Raw genomic sequence first — 22,326 nt, forward strand, 5'->3', positions numbered from 1 at the left:
GGCCTTCACTCCCTACACAGTGACACCAATATGTATACAACTAAGTATAAAACACAGTGGAGGATGGTTAGAACTACTGGAAGATTGTAAGTGGGTGTGCCTTTGGAGCACAGATAAAGGAATAATAAACTGTCCCCAAAAACTGAACAGGCTCCACAGAGAACTTTTGAATGGGGCCTGTGGCCAGAGTAGTTAGCCAGGAAGGTAACCAAGCAGCAAGAAAGGCATGGTTACCAGCCCAGAGGTATCAAAACGTGTTTGGATAAGTGACTTCTCAGGTGCGACAGGACCAGTATGCATGTAAATGAGAAAGAGTAGGGATGAGAGGCAGAAAAAGGAAGCGAGGACCCAAGTGCACAGGACCTCAAACGGCTCCCGAACATGTACAACTTTATCTGTAAGTGATAGAGTATAATTCAAATTTAGACTTTGAACTGTAGCTAATTTACAGTATTGGTTAAAATATTGGGAAAGAAAGAGCCTAGAGAGATGGCCATAGTCTAGGAAAGAAAGTGGACCAGAACTTTGGAGGGAAGTAATTCACATTCATTGATTCCTGCGCCTGGCAAGGAGTTAGATGTTTTATAGAAAGCCAGAGTTAAGACCTGCAGCACTCTTACAAAGTAGGCATTTCTACTGAGAAGAGAACGTAATAAAAAGAAGATAATGATATTTACGTGCTCATTATCTAAGTGCTGTTCATGTTTTTTTTGTTTTTTTTTTAATCTTCTCAGCAATGCAAATGGAGGCCCAAAGAGGAAACATAATTTGCACAAAGTTACATGGTTTGTAAGTGGCAGAATCAGGATGCAAACTCAAAAGCACAGCTCCAGCAGCCTCCTTCCTTTAAAACCTATGCTTTGCTGCCTGATAAAGAGAAGGTTAAGTTACTGGGCATTGGGCTGTAGCATTTCATGGGTTCACAGTGTACACGCTGCGGCCACTGTGAGTGACTGTAGGAGAAGGAATGGAGAGGGAAACAGTGAACCAGGTAGAGTTCCTTTAAAATGATTTTTATTTTTGCTATGAATTTGAAACATAAAATTTAAGAATTTCTAGCTTTATAATTTATCTTTTCACTAGCATGTGCAATGGTTAGGAGTGTGGACTCCAGAGAGAGAGAATTCCTGGATTAAATTCTGGTTTTGTCAGTTACTAGCTGTGCGACCTTTGGGAAATTATTTAACTGCTCTGTGCCTGTTTCCTTCTCTGTATTTTAGGGATATCAAATAGTGCCTATTTCAATGTACTGCGGGTTAAATGACAATATTGGTAAAGCATTTAGAACAGTGCCTTGATTATACCATAATTAGCACTATATAAATGAGATAAAATGACAATAAAATATCAATCAAAAATCTCAATTATAGCAGTCAGTTTCATTAAATAAAATCTTAATTTAAAGCAAAATAACAAAAATTCTCTACGCACAGCCTTCACTAATGTACAACCTGCTGTGGGCGAAGGTGAAATTTATATCTTAGTAAAGAAAGGGGGCATCCAGAGGTAATTTCTCTGTTTTTTTAATTTTGAAATGACTTTTCCTTAGAGGGCCTAGGACTAATCTTCCTGCTTGCCTAAAATGTTTAACGAAGGTAAACATGACATAGAAATGCCTACTTCTGTAAATATTTACAGGCCTCTGATGAATTTCTGCAAACAACTTTCAAAGAATGAGTCTGAACTGCTCACTGGTACTGGATTGAACTTTGCGACTATAGATATAAGCACGTCATTTTTTTTTCTTAAACTGTAACTGAATAGAGTCAGACTGCTTTGCTAAAGATGGAAAATCTAGTAATTTTCTTTTTATAAAATTCTTGAGCTTATCCCAATTTCAGCATCTTTGGAGAAATAATCATATACATGAAATAGCCTGATAGGATTTGAGTCGAAATTTTGTTCCAGAGTGTTTATCTTTAGACTTTAATTCAACCCAATAAGCATCATAATCTCTAAGGTTTTTAGAGCTCATAACTAAATAACCAGATTTCGTGGTGAATGCCTGCATTATGTTTGAGTGGTATATTTTTATAATCTATTGCCAAAATTAGTACAAATGCAGTGGATCAAGTATGAAGCAATCCTTGTTTTGTGTATAATGATGGTGCAATTCATTGGAGAAAGTCTGTAGTCTTCTTTACAATTATTTGGAATGGTCCCCAATATTATAGATTTTTTTCCCCCTCCTCAATGTGTTTCTCTTAAAAAAGAGAGCTGGCTTTGGATTGGTAAATAAATCACGAAAGAAAACCTCGGGTGGGTCCAAAGAAGTGCTAAAGCAGTTTACCAGAGGCCCTGAAAGGATGAGAAAAAGGACACTGAAAAAACTCCCCTGGGGACCTTTGATAAGCAGCCTGCTCTTGTGCTGGAGAGGAATGCTTACCTACCTGGCTTATTTTCTCAAATTAGTGTCTGGTATCACAGCTCCATCTAATACAAGCGGTTTATTGTTAGCAATTTCTCATTTTCTCTCCTGGCATAAAAAATTCTATCCAAATTCACCTATAGGTTAATAAATATGTCTTATGGATTTTTTTAAAGTAAATAAGATAGTATGTCAGGCAGAGATCAGATAATAGTTTTAAAACATCCCAAAGAGGAGGTATCACTCTCATTTGCAATCACCCTTTAAAACCGAGTCTTAGTGTGAGTTGTATTATCTACCGTTTAACTGAAATATATATATTTAGAGTAAAGCCAATAATCTTTCTACATATAATAAGATAAAGTTTTGCTTAAAATATTCTTAAGTTTTGATATACAGTTAAAATATGCTTCTGCGAAAAATGCAGTATCTTTTGAGGATAGCTTTCGAATTTCTCCTGCCAATTCGAGTGTTAAAAGTTGCAGCCTTTGGTTAATTTCACACGGATGACTTCTGATTTTTCTTCCTTATCATCATCGAGATCATTTGTCATTTTCGAGTAAAATACTAAAAGATTTTATTTTCCCTGTGGGGAAAGTTTGAGAGCTGTAATTATCATATGCAGATAGGAGAGGATAAAATATTCAATACAAAGAATTTATTATCTCCAGTCTTGACTGTTCTAGGGCAGGTGGATTCCAAAGAAGATCCCTCATTAGTAAAGTAGATCAATGGATGGGGCTGCATACAGCAAAAGCTGAGAGAGCCAAATTATCTTTTAAGAAAAAAATGGTCAGAGAAAATATGGATACAGATAAAAAGGGAGAACTCAGCCCAAGGTGGTGTTGGAAATGCTCCAAGAATAGTTAAATCTGCAAACAGAATGAGAGTATAGAAGAGATGTAGCAACTGTTTTGAGGAGTGGGATATTGGGCAAAAAGAGTTTTAAAAAGGATTTTAAAGAAGTTTTGTTTTATATGTTCTCTAACTCTCCCTTTTGTTCTATGAGGTCTTCAGAAAAATCTTCATTCTCCTTTTCTGATCTTGTTTTAAAATTTTTACTTGCTTGTAATAAGAATAAAAATATTTTCCCCCTTGTTTGTATTTTAAGATATGACTTGAAGACAATAAAATTTACCACTTTTAAGAGTTGCAGAAGGAGGTGGTAGTGAACAAATGCCTGACGCCTCGTTGCCTCAAGTTGGGATGACTCTGAAGGGCCACACCAACGCTAAAGCTCCCCGTGCGATCAGCTGAAGTACTAGAGCTGAACTGCAGTTCAGCTTCTTTCCCTCCTCAGTCCTGCTTTCTTCCTTCACAGCCTTGCAGGAGAGGCCCAACATGTGTTCCCAAAAAAACTCTTGTACCCTAATCTCGATTGCATTTTGTTTCCAGGAAACCTGACTCAAGAGAGTTGGTGTTAGGAATGGCCTTGGAAGCCAACCCTGAAATGAGAATTGGCGTCTTGACTCACCTGTCAGCCAGGTGAGAGTGAAGAAACTGCCTCTGATGGCCAGTAGAGTATCGATAGCCCACAGTGTTCTCCAGCGAGGCAACTGTGAAAACCCTCCCTGGTGGTAAATGGGGACGGATGCTTGTGAAAGGAATATAAGCTCTGGTGGAATAGTCCAAGCATTTGAGAGGGGAAAGTAGTAATTTCACTAAGTATAAAATTGGGTATTTGCTACTGGGAATTTTTGATGTATTAGATAAAAATGAAAAGCTAGAAGTGAATCATCACTAATTTAAGGTGAAATGTGAAAGAGTGCTTCTTTTGTTGCCCATAAAAAGATTCCCATCATCTGCAGCTAGAGGGCAGAAAAAAAAAAATCAGACAGAGAGCTTAACCATAAGTATAGGAGAGCTCTAGAGAGGCTTAATTTCTCAGCCCTGGCAAGTTTGCTACACCAAGGTGAGGCACAGGCCGGGACAGATTAGAGACTGGGACCCAAGATTTGAGTTAGGGACCATCTCGGTTTATGAGTCTGAGAGCTCTGAAACTCCAGATCTCCCTGAACCCTCTGAACCTGCAGAAGTAGCTTGGTCTCTTAGTTAAATATTAATATTTCCCCTTGCTTGTAGGCAATGCAGAGGCCTTTGCCTTGCAAGACATTATGTTCTGCCATTCAGAGTTCACCTTACTTCCCTCCTTGGCCACAAGCACCATAGTTAGGGCCAAATATCAGCATAACCCAATTCAAATAGTCTTGGACCTGTTAAGGGAGGAAAAGGAACACGCTCCAAAGAAGCTTCAGAATCTAAGTAACATACAGACCAAAGAAAGCTAAGAGAACATCTATGGGGCTTCCCTGGTGGCGCAGTGGTTGAGAATCTGCCTGCTAATGCAGGGGACATGGGTTCGAGCCCTGGTCTGGGAAGATCCCAGATGCCGCGGAGCGGCTGGGCCTGTGAGCCACAACTACTGAGCCTGCACGTCTGGAGCCTGTGCTCCACAACAAGAGAGGCCGCAATAGTGAGAGGCCCACACGCCGCGATGAAGAGTGGCCCCCGCTTGCCACAACTAGAGAAAGCCCTTGCACAGAAATGAAGACCCAACACAGCCAAAAATAAGTAAAATAAATAAGAAGACCCCAAGATCACTATAAAAAAAAAAAAAAAGAACATCTATGGTTGCAGGATCTAGGAGAGAGGCATAAATTTGGATAACAGAGTTCTCCCATAATAGAAGGTTTAGTATTTTGGCAGGAACCCCATGAGACAGTGCTAACAGACTATGAGGATGCCCTTGGAAGTCTGGAGAAAGTGATGACCTGAACTACATGCTAGAGGAAAGGCTAAGTCTTAGTTTGCTTGGGCTACTATTAAAACACATCACAGACTGAGTGACTGAAACAGCAAACATTTATTCCTCACAGTTCTGGAAGGTGGGAAGTCCAAGATCAAGGTGAAGGCAGATTGATTTTTGGTGAGGCCCTCTTCCTGGCTTGCAGACAGCCAACTTCTTGCCATATTCTCACACAGCAGAGAGAGGAAGCTCTGGCATCTCTTCCTCTTCTTATAAGGGCACTAATCCCATTTTGAGGACTCCACCCTCATAACATCACCTGAATCTCATTACCTCCCAAAGGCCCCACCTCCCTGTAACATCACACTGGGAGCTAAAGTCTTGAACATATAAATTTTGAGAGGACACAAACATTTAGTACTTAACAGTCTCCAAAGGCTCAGACAGGTGTGTATGCTGCAATGGCTATACTAAGTAAGGCTGAAAAACCCATCAGCCAAGTAGGTTCAGTGCGAGAGCCAAAGGACACCTTATTTATCAAAGCAGAAAGGAAAAGTGAGTCAAAATCATTGAGATGCTCCCTGGAGTTTGTCCTCTATAGGCTAGGCTCATCACAGAAAATGCTGATTCAGAACAAAGGTCCCTGAAAGTAGTAAGGATCCTGAAATAACAGAGTCCAGCTGGTCCACTTAAAGCTCAGCATTCAGGAATTCAGGGGGGAGAAATTATCATGATGAGTATCAAGGTCTAAGTGGCAGCTGTGATCCTGACTTAAAGAGAGCTATTGAAAAAAATAGAATACAATGTTCTGAGGCACAAGATAGTAGGGAAGCTAACAGGAATACTGCTTAATCGATAAAATAAAAAAAAAAACAACAACTGAAGACAGATGATTAGGAGGCTGAGGGCCGCACTCCTGCCAATGTCACATTCTCAGATTCCATTTTCAGATCTGAGCCAGGTCTACAACTGGAATCCACTGATGGAGGGAGAGGCACCAGGTGCCCATAACGAAGAACTCTACAGTACAACTGCCAAGTGTGGATGGTAATGATATTTCTAGTGCTTTTCTAAAGAGACTCATGACCATCTACTTGGCAACTACGTACTGGTAGAGAGGAATAGGGATTTTAGATCCAGGACACAGGGTATGAGTCGATACTGATAACCCAGGACCCAAAATGTCATCATGTTGCCACTGCTCAAGAGGTGTGTGAGAACTTGGTAACAAATGAAGTCTGTGGCAAGGTCTGGCTCGCAATGTGCCCACTAGGCCCACAGAACCACCAGGTGATTTTTCCCCTGGCCCCTGAACTGCCCTGAGGCTCTGTATTCAGAAATAGAGTGAAGGTGGTCTTTTGAAGATTCAGCTGCAAGGCCAGTTTAGAGAAGATACCCTGTGCCATTCTCCATGAGGACACAGTATACACCCTAAATTAATGAATATTAGTTTGTACTCGAATACTAGGGTGCATGGGTACCAGAACAAAGGGATAGTAATGTTGTCACTCCCAATAGGGAAGCTGGGAAATGTGTGCTCCTCATTCCCTCAAATTAGGCTCTGTGGGCCTAGACCAATTGGAGATGATTTTGCTGCCCCTGCTGGGGTGGGCTGGGGGGAGCATTTGGCAATGTCTATTTATGTTTTTGATTGTCACAACTGGAAAATGCTACTAGTGACTAGTGGCTAGAGGCCAGGGATGCTGCTAAATCTCCTGCATTGTACCAGAAAGCCCCCCCATAGCACAGTATGTGGCCCCAAATGTGAATAGCGCCAAGGCTGAGGAACGCTGACCTAGACGTCCTGGCTCCCAGAGGGGCAAATGCTCCCACCATGAGACAGAGGAAGAGTTCTCTTGAACAGTAAGATGTGGTTGCCACCCAATAACTTCAGGATCTCACGCCCAAAGTTAAGCATACAAACGAAAGAAGCGACACTCCGACTGGAGTTACTGACCTGATCAGCACCAAGGGGCCCCTGCGGTACCACAGGACAGGGAGGGTTATCTTTGGCACTCGGGGGATCCAAGTGTATCTCCTGGTTCTCTGGTGACCAAATATGATGACCAATGAAAAAATGCCGTGGCCTGAGAAGGATGTGGTGCCTGGGGGTTTAAGTCTGGATCACTTCACCAGGTATGCCTCGTAGAGCAGCAGAGGTGCTGTCCACGGGAATGGGGGATCCAAAGGAAGGGGATGATGAGTTTTTAGATCAGCTGCAACAACAGAGATTGTCGTCCATTCTACGAACCTTCCACTTTTAAGTTTCCCCAGGAAATGAGACAAGTCAAAATCCTGAGAAAGTTGTCCCAGACAGGCTGAAATTACAAAAAGAAGCAATTGGATCTGAGTGGATAGTAGCAATCCTTTGATGCACTATCCTTAAGGTCCAAGGCACTTAATCTCCCAGCTGACAGGTCTTCAGCTGCTGAGGTCTCAAAGTTGCATCCACCCCAGGAATTGCTCCTTCTTATTAAGGCAGGGGTGGGTATACAAGACCTGGCACCCTTGCCTCCACTCCAGGCTACTCTCAAGGTGAGCTGTGGCGCAGTTGAAGTCACTTTTCTAACTGCATTGTAACACTTTCTCCCTCTGCCCAATTTTCCTCACGTCTCAGAAGTGGTGTTCCTAAGGGTGCTCTTCAGGGAAACTCTGAATGAAAATTTCCATCTCAGACTCCATTTGCAGGAACCCAATCTAAGTCAGAATCAAGGAAAAGATTCTGCAAATTAAGATGAGAAAAACAATGCCCTGAAAATGCACATGTAAGAGAAACATGTAAAAATTAATTTAGTAGATAAAATCAAAGTTTTAAAATCTCATTTTCATTGTCAATAAAATAAAAAAAACATATACTCAATACCAAATGTCACAATAAGCTGAACAAAGCAAGGCGTGATGGGCCTAAGAAGGCAAATAAGCTAAATAGCAATAGCGGAATTAGCAATACCATCAATAACACTGAAAGCAAAATTCAACTGTTTTACATTTCACTGGTGATAGTAATAATATCAAAAAGCTTTGGAAGAGTAACAAAAGTAGCAGAAGAGAGATAAAAGTTATATGAGAGAAGATTAAAAATGTGTGAACCAAGTATAGACACCAAATTACAAAGAGTAATCACAAAGGGAAACCATAAATTAAAATATTTATGAAAAACTGGGATTAGAAGTTGAAGGAAGGAGTTTCAGGCAAAAAAGAAAATGTGGTCCCAGAGTTGAAAGCATGTCACAGGATGTGCAAATAAATCAACTTAGAGAAGCTCAGAGAATGAAGAGGGACATGGTATAACATGAAGTTGAAGAATTACACAAGGGAGAGAATCTATAGGGCATATGAGCTGAATTAACTTGTTTAAAGTTTGACAGCAATGGAACTACCAAAGTCTGTGAGAAGGGAATAAATATGACAAGACTTCCCTTTAGAAAGATTTTTCTGGCTCTACAGGTATAGTGTGATCTACATTTTTTTACATTTTATTGAAGAAAATTTTAAACATGTGTAACAGTAGATAGAAAAGTATAATGAGACCTCACGTCCTTCATCCATCTTCAACAGTCATTAATTCATGGCCAATCTTGTTTCATTTCTATTCCCACTGCTCAACCTCCCATATTATTTTTAGATAAATTCCAGATATCATTTCATCAATAATATTTCAGTATGTATTTCAAAAAATAAAAGGACTCTATTAAAAATATAACCATAATGCTTCTGTCACATCTAAAATTTAAAAATAATTACTTAAGGTATTATCAAAATTTTCTTTTAAAATGTATGCACATAAAAAGTAATGGAAGAATATCTGTAAAAATTTCATTGGGTGATAGGATTATGCCTTTATTTCTCTATTAATACTGTTTGTGAGTAAAATGATATGGAGTAAAATTGAAACTAAACTATTAGATTTTTCAAATTCAACAGTACTTTGAATATAAATAGATTAACATCTTACATTAAGAAACCTGGCATGGGCTTCCCTGGTGGCGCAGTGGTTGAGAGTCCGCCTGCCGATGCAGGGGACACGGGTTTGTGCCCCGGTCTGGGAGGATCCCACATGCCGCAGAGCAGCTGGGCCCGTGAGCCATGGCCGCTGAGCCTGCGCGTCCGGAGCCTGTGCTCCCCAACAGGAGAAGCCACAACAGTGAGAAGCCCATGTATCGCAAAAAAAAAAAAAAAAAAGTAACCTGGCACATGATGGGATTAGCGGCCCTGGAAATTCTGCCTCAGACCCAAGCCTACTCTGAAGTGCTGTGAGAAGACAGGAACAGACAGGAGTGGTGAAGAGCATTCTCAGACCGCCTGCTGGCATCACAGTGTCCACATGCTTCTAGAGCCTTGCTCTGAGAGGCATTCTACCTTGGATTGACGGGACAGTTGAGAAAAGAGGTGTCTCCTGATTGAGCACTGCCTTCCCAAGCAGCCTTCTACTTTAAAAGCCTAATTCTCAGGAGTGCTTAATTTGATGAGCTAACTACAAGGTTTAAGAGGAAATTAGATATTAGAAAAATTGATTAGAAACCACACTCTGACTTACCCCGTTGAGTTCTTTACATTGTGTCTCATGGTTTGAGGTTTATAACTTTGCTATTCATTGGAATAGAGGAATTAAAGAAGGAGAATCAGATTTCCATGGAAATTCCAATTTAATAAGTGAGGTACAGAGCCCAAGAATCTGGGTGTTAAGCCAGTTCCCTAGTTCCTTTCTATTCAAAGTGTAGTTCTTGGACAAGCAGCATGGGTATCACTGGGGAGTTCTGAAAAATGCTCAGAATCTCAGGCCCCAGTCTAAACCTTCTGAATTAGAATGTGCATTTTAGTAAGATCCCCACATATTTTGTATACACATTAAAATTGAGAAGCTCTGGTCTGTGCTAATAAACACCCAACTTTTTAACCTCATGACGGAAGTTCCAGGGAAGGCCTGACATCGTTTTTTGTTATGATTTGGTTCATGTGCCTCAAACGTATTTGGTCTATAAAGTGTTTTATCAGTTTAACCAATTAACCAATGCATAATTAAATTCTGGGAACTGTTTACCAGTAGAAAAAAAGTCTTAGCCCTAGAATGAACCTATGTCATAACTCCAGAAGCAATAACTATTGTACACAATTCTTTATAGGATATTTATGACCATGTAAATATGGAACACATCAAGATATCCACAGAACTGCTTGACTGAACTAATGTGGAGAAGCTAAGTTACAACACAAATAAAAACTGCTAGGACCTAACTCAAAGCAACATGTCTTAGCTCTGCTATATCTGGCAGTAGTAGCAGCAACTAAATCAAGCTGGTTGGAGGCTCTTCATAACACACAAATGTAAAAAGTTCAAGAAGCCAAAAGCAACTGACTTAGAATTTTCAGTAACAAACCCCTGTATAATCTACTCATGCTTATACTCTGTTTAAAGGAGTGTCATGAATCCCAAAATAGTATCAATACAATTAGCTCCATTTTCTATTCCAAAAAATAAAAGAATAATAAGCAATAGAAATAGTGTGATGGGATAAATTTCTTAAATCATTTCAATGGGAGCAAAATATTGTTATTGCATGATTAAATCCTGGCATCTTTTAGGAGAATAATTAGCACAATCAGTCCCGATCTGATAATAACACCATAAAATCTGACAAATTACAGCTGGAATCCTGCTGGAAGGATGAAGACACAGGCTGCGAACCAAACTGCTTAAAGGTTTCGTTTGCATCATCAAAGGGTTTAAAGATGCATGTCAGCTGATCTGGAAGTAAATCTGAGTCTTTTCATATATCAGGCCATGCTCTTCAGTTTCCTAATTATTGGTGTCACATGATTTATTTACACAGAGGTAATTTAGTGTTGATTTGCTTCTCTGCCTCACACTAAGGAATCTACGTTTCCGCAAGGGCAGAGGATATAAGTGAGCTGTGTGGCCCACTTCCTTATTGTTTAATGAGACCAGATTTCCTTTAAGCTCCTGAAGTAGCTGCTTCCTCTGTTTGGCTGGGCTTGTAGCCATTACTGTGAGAACTGGGGGAGACTGGAGGGGTCATTGTGCCAGCACTTTGGCAGAAGATAAGGAACAGAGAGATGTGGAAACTATTTTCTGAGAAGTTCCCCTGTACCCTAGAAGAAGAGACAAATAGAGACACAGCAGTGTCGGTCAAGGGATGGTGTTAAGTAACACTTGAGTACGATATTTTTACACATCTATTAATCACGGGCAAGAAAGAGGCTTTCAACAGATAAGTACTATAACAAACAACATGTTTGCTTGATAAGAAATAGTAACATCCACATCTAATAGTTGAATGGGAAACAGTTATAAAAACAAAAAAATGGTTTCATGTCTTTTGAAGATAAAGCCTAACTTTTGAGAGGTCCTGCTGTTTTTTTAATAGGAAAATATAAATTAGGGTAGCACACATGATCATGGATTTAAGGCAGAGATAATAAAACTTCTAGTCAAAAACTAATGCTGGCGTATTTTTTATTATTGTAGAGTTTATGTAACTTCAGGTGGATTTTTCTCTGCAGTAACATCAAACATGATTTGTTAATTATATCAAATTACCAGATCTTACAGAAGAGCTGGGATCTATTCAGTAAAGCAAAATCCCTCCAAATATATTTCCAGTCAGATAATCCTTACTACCTTCAAATAACTGCATCGTACAAACACACAAACATACGTATCTCCATGGTACATACAAATATACATGTAGACACATGTTCTGGAGTATATATTTGCCCAGGAAAATACCTAGGACAAAACAAATGTTAAGCTACTGCAGTGGTTTTCAATGTTGGATGCACATTGGGATCACCTGGATTGCTCTTAAAATTATCCATGCTTGTGCCCCACCCATTCCAGACATGCTGATTTCACTGGCTTGGAGTACAGCCTAGGCACTGGGATTTTTTCAAAGTTTCACAGGTGATTCAAATATACACCTAAAAAATTAGCAGCTATGGAGCTAGTATGATTACTCTGTTTTTATTTTCCTTCCTTTGAACAAAGACACCAACCAGCCTTCTCTGTTTCTCAGAATTTGTGTCCCTCCTTCCAAAACTTCCAGAGCTTCTGATCCCTTCTTGAAGACTTTTTCTCCTCTAAGACTGTCTTGACTGCAGTTTGAGTGAGGAAAGTCAGGGTAAAAAACACCATAGAATGTCGATGCATGAGTGACAGTGGTCTGTCTCGGTGATCACTGCACATGCAGCATCTCCAGGTGCCTAGACATACCAGCCACTTAAAAAATATTTATTGAATAAATGAATGTATGTTGCTGCTATAGTTACTTTGGCTCCAATCTTGTCTCCCAAGAATCTCTATTTGTGGCCAGAATTACAAGATCTTCTTCTATTTTTATCATGTCTTTTGCTATGTGTTTCAGTCTGTCATTGAAGAAGAGATTTTTGCAGTGGCTGTCTTGCTGAAAATTTTCTCCCCCATCAGTTGGAAAAGCTCCAAATGCAGAGGATCGGACCTCTGTCTCATGGCTTATTGCTTTGAGGATGCGACAACTGGTAACTCCCCTAGTTTTTTGTTCATGTTTATTTGGTAGTGCAAGCTGCGTTTGGCAGTAATGTCTCTTAAGTGTGGACAGTGCATGATTTTCAGAGTTTTTGATTGCATACAAGAGACAAAAGAAGGTTGCCTGTGATCATATAGCTGGATTATTCCATGTGAGTGATTCAGATAGAACTCCTAAATCACTTAGGGTCACTCGGCACTCACTAGTAGCACCACTCCCTTGGTCTCCGGGTCACCAAAGCCCTTTGAAATTCCACAGTACCCAGCTCCAGTGTAACCATCACTTAAAAGATGACAATGGCAAAAAATTGCAAATCAACTATCTTTCTATTTTTGAATTAATCCCTAACATTCATGGTCCTAGATGTGACTTAATACACTAATATGCTCTTTTGGAAAAGAGCACATATATTTAATGTTTTAAATACGTGCTGAGTTGACTCTCACAATGTAAATCATGTTTTATCAGTGCAGTAATTCTATTTTAACCATTATAAGCATTGCGTAAGTCAGATTATATCTCAACTGACTCTAGTCTTCCAAAGGTTTATCATCGTACTCAGAATATAACCTAAAATTCTTTATGTGGCCTGCACGATCAGACACCTGACCACATCTCCAACGGTACTTTCTGCCACATTTCCCCTCGCTCAGGTAGTGTTAACTGTACAAGGTCACCTACTATTCCTTAATCATCCCAAGCAGGGTCTACACTCAGGGTTTCTGCACTTGCTGTTTACAGTTCTAGAACTTTGTTCCCTTGAATAGCCAAATAGTTTACTTCATTTAAGTCTCTTAACTGTAACCTCATCATGGAGTCCTTTTTGAACGTGTGTAAATTAGCATCTGTATCTGATACCCTCTACCCCCTTAATTACCTTGATTTAGTTTTCTTCTCTTGTAACAATTTGACATCTTACATATTCACTACTGACTCCTGCTCCAACACACAGCATGCACGCACACACACACACACAGAGGAATGTAATGAACTCTAATTTAAGGACTTTTTTTTCACTGTGGTATCCCATGTACTTATAAATTACTAATTTATAGTATGCACTCAATAAATATTGATTAAAAGCACAGGGAGGATGGCAACAGAAAATCACTAGAGATGATTTTTGAAGGTGTAAAACTGCCTTTGGTATCCATGTTTCTTGACATTCCAAATCCTTTGGTCTTTCAGTTCAAGAACCTAATGATTAGATCAGCGAATATTATACACCTGACAGACTGAATGCCTGGTAGGTTTCCAGGTAGGTTTTTATCTAGATGATAAATCATTTTTGATGTACATGTAATGTACTTATTTGGAAAAATTACATATAAACAAACAATGTTTGTGGTATTTGGCTTGTAAATTATGGTGTAAGGTCAAAAAAGATGAGTGAAATTTTCAGTTGTAATTAGTATTTTATTTGCATTATCACAATATGTCACAAGTTAAAATACAGAGCAAGATATTTACATAGAAAAAAATCATGTGATGTGTTGAAGAAATTTATGTTGCAAAACTTTGCCAAGAGTTAATGAATGAAAGACTCTTGAAGAACTGGGGGATATAAAGAGATCTTAGAGAAATACCTGACTCTCAGGTAGCTTAAAATATGTTTGTGGAGATAATACATGCATAGGCTGAGGAAATTACAGTGCAAGGTAGAAAGTGACAAATTAATGGTAGAGAAAGTTAAACTCTGAGCAGAGAAGACAGCTTGCAGTCAGAAGAGGCTTCATAGAGGAGGCAGGATAGCATCTGTGTTGCCAATGAAATAGAAACAGTCTCCTAAACTACCCAAAATGAAAGCCAATTCAAGAAATTAATACCATGTTAACTATTCAAAGCTGAAATAGTTACAAAACAGAATGAATATTACGACTAAAGCTTTCTACCCCAGCCAGGATCATATGTAAAACTCCAGGTGATTAATTGACTACCACAGAAGACATAATACATTCCTACTTACTCTAGACGTGAAAAGTTACTGCTTGCACAGCTTCTTTTCCTTTGAAGAGGAACACATAACTTTAATGTTTTAAATGCCTGCTGAGTTGACTGTAACTCACAGGTATAAACCATGTCTCTTTCTAATGAACCCCCAAAAGTGATGACATATCCGAATAATGTGAACAAGCAGTTCTTTTAATGCTTACAATAGTGAATGGGCCTGAGAAATTTGCATTCCAGATCAAACTAGAAAGGGAACTAATGAAAAGCTGCAGGGATTCAGTGACATCAATATAACTTCGAATTTGATCCTTGTTATTCAAAGAATCTGAAAGTCACTTAGTATCAGGCTGTATTATGTTGCTATCTTTTTATTAAAATCCCCATGGATTACATAAATAGGACAGTTCTCTTTAGGAACTGCTTATTATATATCCACCTGAATCTATTTGCTGGGTGATTGCTACACTACGCTGTCTTTTTCACCTGCCTTATTTAGAAGTACTTCTTTTCTCTTTCCTCCTGCCTGTTCCAGCCTTCATTCAGCCCCAACTACACATACTGAGACACACACACACCACACAAACATACATACATATATACACACACACACACACACACACACACATCCTGTACATCACAGCAACAGATGAGCAAATAAGATTCTATCATTTTCCTTAAACAGAATTGAGCCTAAGATCAGGCTCAGATTCCCATTAACCAGCGACAATCACGTTAGATACTGAAGATAATGCTTCTCATGGAAATATGAACAAGCAGACATGAAATCATAAGGTGAAATGGTCTCTGCTCATTCCCTTCAGGTTTCGAAAAGTATTTGTCCACAGCCGACTCCAAATGAACGATTTTGACAAGTCGTGTACTTTTTTTCTCCTTTCTCTTACTATCCTGCATATAATTTGTAACAAATCTTCCTCATATCCCAAATCACAACAAACAAGTAGGGTCAGGAAAGAGTAAAAGTCTAACAAAGAAATACGAGATTAAATCAAATGAAAATTTTCAATTGAAAGACAAAAGGAGGTGCTGGCCTAACATGGAGGTGGAGGTCTATCTCGAACTCACCTCCTTGCACGGACACACCGACTCTACCGCTACCTATGGAACAATTTCCTCTAAAATAAAACCTAAACGCCGGATGTCTGACAACTTCACACTGGGCAAACAAGAAACACATCCCACTGACGCAGCTGGGAGAGGCCGGGCCACAAGCTCGCCGAAACCCCATATCCCTGGTGCAGCGACTCACAGTCAAGACCGAACTCAAACCGGGAGCTCCTCTCTGACGAGCAAAGGCTCTGAACCCCGCGCTGGGCAGCCCCGCTTTTAAGACGAGAGACAAGCCCCCCAAACATCTAGCTTTGCAAACCAAAGGGGCTCGTGTCCAAGAGACCCCCAGGCAGTGACAAGCTGAGTAGTGGCTTGCAAAGAGCCCAGGGCTCGGACTCACCCACCTCAGGTCCAACGCAGACGCGGCTGACTGCGCAGACGCAGCTGACTGCGACCGGACTTCCTGTGAAGGAGGCTCGTTTGCTGATATAAAAGCGGCCTGAGGGGCAAGCATCTGACTTAACGAGCTCTTTCCGGAGCTGCTGGACGCCCTCCAGGGAGGACACTGTGGGGCGCCAGCCTTGGCGTCCCCCCTCCCTCCGGGTTGCTCTAGCTGCCGGACGCCATCATTTGGGGGTATTTTCTTTTTCTTTTTTTTTTGGTAGAAACCACCTCATTCGCCCGTCTCCGCAGGTGCCTTGAATTTCTTTAAATTTAATTGATTAATTTCTTTAATAAATTCCAGGTCTTTTTCTCTTTTTTCCTCCACCCTCCACACCACCTGCAGGCACCCTTGTTTTTTTCCCCTCAGGACACATCTTCCGCAACTCCTCCCATCTGTGGGCACCTTAAAAGTTTTTGTTTTTAAATCGAGGCTCGTTTCTTCTCCTTCCGCCCTGCCCCCCTCCCGTGAGCGCCATCCTCGCCCTCTCCCGCTGCCATGCTCCAGAGGACGTGTATCCCCCAGAAGGGAGCTTTTATACACGTCTGGCCCCTGGCTTTTGCAGCTGCCTCCCAGGGGACACCGTTAATGCCTGTCTCTAGCGGCCAGGGGAGCTTGTGTTCCTGGGGCCCATGGGACTGTAGCAATGCGAGAGGCAGGTCTTGGCAGGCTACCAGCCCCAGGACACTGTACAGGGGGCACACTGAAACACAGCCCAGTCTTTCTGTGCAAGAGGCCCATGTGCTTGTCTAGGCCTTGGCCTAAGGGGCAGGCTTCTGGTTTGGCACACACCTAGGGGCATACACAACTGCTCTCAGGAAACAGAAGCTGGTGTGATCTCCTTCTGCCTCACTCCAGCTTGCCGGTGTCTCCTCGAAAGGAGCTTATACCCTTGTCTGGTGCCTCAATTTTTGTGGCTGCCGCCTGGGGACACCTTACCGTGGCCTGGCTCTGGTGGTAAAATTTCAGATTTGGGGGAGAACTAGCAAGGCCTTATATATGATATGGACTCCAATGAAGACATTCAGATGTTACAAAATTATAGCATTTAATGTGTGAGGACATCTTGTTCAGGAGTTTCCGAACTGTCTTTCCCATATCCTAAACAGGTCTCAAAGATATTTCAGGAGCTTCCACTGGAGCCAAAGGCGGGGTGAGAGTGGCAGTGAATAAGGAGCTCTCTGGACCCCAACTCTTGCTTCAGCCAGGAGAGACCCGTTTTATGACTTACAAGATTAAGCTTTCCTGATGAATTTCATTCAAAGAAAAAATGTGTGTCAGTTTTGGATCTCCAGAAAGCATATACAAATATGGAACTAAGTGTAAGATATAGATTGGGCAAAACACCTGTGAAAGATGAAGGTGGAAGGAGCAGGAATCGATGGAATGAGATCTCTGAATCCTCAGAGAAGCAGATGCCAAGATGGAATTTTAAATATCAGGACTTTATGGTGGAAATCCCTGTATGAAAGAAAATGGACAGGTGGCTGGAGAAGGCTGGGAGAGCCATCAGACCATAATGAAAGTCCTATCCTAAGGGAAGGAGAGAGGGAAGGTTGAATGGAAGACTCTCAGACAGCTGTGCAATCTTACGAGAGGGTCAGCAAGGTCTTCAGGGAGTTTGCAAGCGCAGGTTAGCCTTCAGAGGAATGCTGTGTCTACCAGGAATGGGCCTGCCTTAACATCTGTTAGTCATTGGCAGGAAACATCCCATGGAAAGTGTAGTCTCCTTGTGAACTTGGCAATGGATGTCAGAGCACAGCAGATGGAGCCCTTGGTCCACTATTCTCCCTGCAGTTGGAGGTGTGTGAAGTACATTCTCATGGCTGCCACATGGGTGAGCTGCAGACCACAATGTTGATCTGATACCTGCGAAGAAAGAGAAGGAAGGGGAAAGGATTGAGGGGTAAGACCCTCAAACCACAGTAGAGCTCTGAGAAACTCCTGCTAGCCTGATGGAGAGACTGAGCAAAGGTTTCCTAGTAGAAGAAATTACCCTCCTAAGGCACAAATGGCACAGTTCTTAAACCCCCATTCTTCTCAGTCGCTGGCAGTAACCCAGGAAGAAAGTGGCCTTGGCATAAATACTACATCAGATTTTAAAGCTGCAGCAGTTGGGGCCTGTCAGCTAATTACATTCCTTGGAGAAAGTTCTCTCTTAAAGAAAGATTTGGGTGGTGCCCCTTCATGGCTGAAAACGAATTTCATGAGCAAACACTGTTTGCAAATAATGTATCTAGTAATTACCTCATTTTATAGACTATGAGATTTAATGACTAAATGAAATGACATTCCAATGTCACATACTTAGTTGTTTTACAGCTAAGACCCAAACCAAAATATCTTTATCTTCTACCTAGAATTATTTCTACCATACTTCCATGCATTACCAGAATCCAGTTCTACAATAGAGCAAATTACATTTCTCTCTTTTACTCTCACTACAAAAGCCTTCAAATAATTACAGGATGAAGAGAAATCACAATTTGACTTGCATCCTACCTTAATCTTTTAGCTCCTTCTTTACAAATTTTAAAATTGAAAATAAAATTCTTAATCAGAAAGTACCTTAAGGTTAACAGGTAAGAATGGTTTCTTTTGGCTTGGTTTTTTTTTTTTTTTTTTAACGAAATTCTGTTGATTTGTAAATGAACAAATAAAGCCATTGTTGGAATTAAATTGTCTGACCTGGTCTGAATAGTGAGTGAATGTACAGAGTAGTCCAACTTGTCTAATCAAAAGAACATCAAAGGACACTGCTCACTTCTTTGGATGTGCTCATTTTCATATATTTGAAGATGCTTCTGTTGACGAGACTTCTCGTTATCTGTTAACAAAAAGAGGGTCATAAAAAATCACTCATCGACAGTCCATTAACCAGTGTGTGACTCTTCAAGCCGTGCTTCTGGAATTTGAAATCATGATTTTGTGAAAATACAGTTTTCTTTTTAACATTCAAGACACATAAGTACAAAGTATGCTGAAGTTTGCATGAAGCAAATTCAAGAAATAAAATTAGGTTAAAAAGGTGAATTTTGGTGCTGTTATTTCTGTGCTATTGAGTCTAGGAAGTTATAAAACTATGGTCTTTGTTCATATTTTCATCTTTTCTCTAAATTTTTTTTTTAGTTCTTGAACAGTATACGTACTATTTGTTTATTAAGTTGGCTTTCTTTTTGTGCATGCTAGGGAAATGTTTATAATTTTTTGCCCAAACGTAAAATATCTTATCTCCCCTATGAGGGATTTTCTGACTGCACATTCAATGATGTCTTCTCAGTGCTTGCAGAAGAAAATAGAATGAAACAAGTCAGCAACATAAACTAAAACTGCAATTAGCTATGTCAAAAGAGCCAATTTTATAAAAGGATAATATACCATTTTTTTCTGATGTCAGAGTTCTGGCTTAACAATCTATATCATCAAATGGTAAGTATTAATAAAATGCTGGGAGCTGTGCTACATAATATGATTTTGAGGAAGGGATTTAAAACTCCCTTCTGGCTCATGAAAGGCTTAATCACCAGGATCTAAAGTGAGCTTAGAGATCATCCAATTCAATTTCTTCCCTGTGCATCCCTCTAGAAAACAGCCAATAAATTAGCAACTGCTTGGGTCAGGAACAACTCTAATTGTGAGACAACATCTTCATTGTATACACTATGCCCATCTCACCCATTGGTTTAATTTATTCTCTGAGAAGCAGCTCAAAGCTGTTTCAATCCTTTTTTCCATGTGGTAGCGCTTTAATATTATTGACAACTCTCATGCCTCTTGTCCTCATGCCTTAGCCACATAATTTTACTTAAATGTATACTAATATAACTTTCTTTTAAAATTAAATATTTTGCTACTGTGGCTTTAAATGCAACCTGGGTTTCATTAAGAGCCCTGCCTAAAGGAAGAATGTTTGGAGAGTGGGTAGGAGTTTTTATTTCCTTGACTGCTTTAAAAAACGAGAGTTTTGATGAGCATCAAAGAAGAAGGAGGAGTTTAGCTTCTTCAAATCCTTTGGATTCCAGGGTAAAGTCCCTGAGGAAATTGCAGGAGAAAAGGAAAGAAGGATGAGCTTTAAAAATAATGGAATCTGATAATTGGATTTAATTGGGTCACCTCCTTACTGTCGTCATAACCTAATCTTTCCTTTAGTGTTATTACAGATACCAGGTGAAATGAGACCACTTTTGTAGTGAACAAACTGAAAGTCTGTAAATTAGTAAAAAAAAAAACAAAAAAAACTTTAAGAAGAAAAACTTGTTATTGTAGCTATTTTAAAAATTAGCTTATATTTTTGCTTGTATTCATCCTAGTTTCCATTATGTAAAAATCAGACTACATTAGGTAAAACCTAAGTAATGGTGAATGGGATTTTACAATTCTAAGCAGAGGTAAAACTAAAACTATAATTTAACCTTTTAAATCTAAATGTTTTAATTATTTTAGATAATAAAATAGAGTCATATCTAAGTTCTACAGAAATTAAATTTACACTGGCATATATGAAATCTTCTAAAAGCCAAGATTCACTTTCAGTTGTGTTGGAATAATATCCCTTTACAAAATGACTATTCAAAATTAGCTTCTAGGAAGCTGTATTTCGTTCCAGATACATAGGAACTTATGGTGAAGTTAGAAACATCATTTACAAATATCTTTATGTACAAAGGAACAATATGGTATTCTGCCAAAGTGTATACTATACAAACTGCTCAAGATTTTGATTTTTTTATTGTATGTTACCTTGTGGCAATGTTATTTTTAACCAGTTTTTGTGATAATGTTACTATTTAGCACTTCAATCTAGTTAACTCTTAAAATTTATTAAGGTGCACGACAAAAGTGAGATTTGCTTTGTTATACTAGAGTTATTATGATTGCATATAAATTTGCAAAATCTCACCAGAACAGCAAAAAAAGAATAAATGCAAGCTTATTCCATTAAAATAGCAAAGTTTGTACAAAATAGATAAAGTAAAAATCTTATTAAGCTGGAGATTGAAAATTTTGAATACATTCACTCCTATAGCTGTGTATAACATTTCCTATTTTTATTTTGCTAGATTTCTCCTTCATCATATTCCTCTGGAAATAACACCCAGGCTTAAAATAAGGGAATCTGCCTCCTCCACCCATGTGGCTCTAATGGGGTCCAAAGTGCTGAATTCTGTTCTAAATTTTTGTTTTTTGTTTTTTTTGCGGTACGCGGGCCTCTCACTGCTGTGGCCTCTCCCGTTGCGGAGCACAGGCTCCAGACACGCAGGCTCAGCGGCCATGGCTCACGGGCCCAGCTGCTCCGCGGCATGTGGGATCTTCCCAGACCGGGGCATGAACCCGTGTCCCCTGCATCGGCAGGCGGACTCTCAACCACTGCGCCACCAGGGAAGCCCTGTTCTAAATTTTAAAGTGAGAATTTATCTCAGGCTTGGCCAATAAAATTATCTTTATCTTTCGCGCCACAGTAATTGGCACAGGGACCTGATAAAATATTGCGTTTTTAATACAAAATATTGGGAGAGGGAAAAACTTTCTTTCCTCCAGGATGACTACCTGAGCTGATGTAAGCCTGGATCTGTTGGAGGCCATGTACGCCCAGGGTACGAAGTAAGTCTTTCTGCAGACGCAGGAGGAATGAGGACCACTTACACGGAGTCTAGGAGAGAGACAGATGAATGGTGACCTGAGGACACCATTTAAGCTTGGGGTTCTTTGATAAAACACCAATAAATCTCTTTTTTTTTTTTTTTTTGCCCAGGACATGTTGACTTTTTTTCTGTATGTTGCAACTGCAGAATCCTCACAGATACAAGGTGCAAGGAAGTAACAGCCTACAGAGGTAGAGCAGTGCATGGTAACTCACTCTGCTGGAAAGTGTATAGTAAGACTGCAATGAGTAAAACAGTGAGGTGTGATGTTGTGGTAACAGAACTGACAAAGGAAACCAATGAAACAGAAGATATGATATGTAAAGGCTGTGTATCTCTGTTCACATGTGCATCAGAGAGAGAGGGAGGAGGGGGAAGTGGAAATTGTCACATACTAAGAGAGAATCAGTTGACTATTCACTTTCCTAAAATTTCTTGTTAAAAATTTGTTATTGCTTCTTTATTATCTTCAGAATCCACACCACTATTGCTGCTACTATTGCTATTACTACTACTGCTACTACTAGTGATACTAGCTAACGCTTATTGAATTTTTTAAATATTCTGAAACATAAGTGCTAGGTCAC

This window comes from Stenella coeruleoalba (genome assembly GCF_951394435.1).
Source record: "Stenella coeruleoalba genome assembly, chromosome: 9".
Lineage (NCBI taxonomy): Eukaryota > Metazoa > Chordata > Mammalia > Artiodactyla > Delphinidae > Stenella > Stenella coeruleoalba.